The sequence below is a fragment of the Penaeus monodon genome, chromosome 29 (assembly GCF_015228065.2).
Source record: "Penaeus monodon isolate SGIC_2016 chromosome 29, NSTDA_Pmon_1, whole genome shotgun sequence".
NCBI lineage: Eukaryota > Metazoa > Arthropoda > Malacostraca > Decapoda > Penaeidae > Penaeus > Penaeus monodon.
In genome coordinates this window covers 33,052,449-33,052,818 of record NC_051414.1, presented here as the reverse complement: position 1 = coordinate 33,052,818, position 370 = coordinate 33,052,449, and positions in this window count along the sequence as shown.

Below are 370 nucleotides of genomic sequence, written 5' to 3'. Positions count from 1 at the left end.
CCACATCAGTTCCTTTCCAATTCCAAACAATGATGCAATAAGATCACATCACTTGATAATTTGAATTTTTTCTCAAAATCTCAAATCCTGATTTCATCCATGAATCGCCTTCAATTTCCACGGACGTTTCAAAAACTCGGAACTTTATTTTGTGACTTTAGCGTAATCTCTCTTTATTCTGGAACAAAACATCAATATCTATGTACAGTACAAGATTTGCTTTAATGTCAAATCATCATCCCTTCTTGCACTCTTAATGTTTACTCTATCCACACAATCACCACATCAAAATAGAAAGTTTACGAAAGAGTTGGCTGTAGTTATTTATTTACATGCAAGTGTCATTTTTACATATATCGTCTAAGGTCAG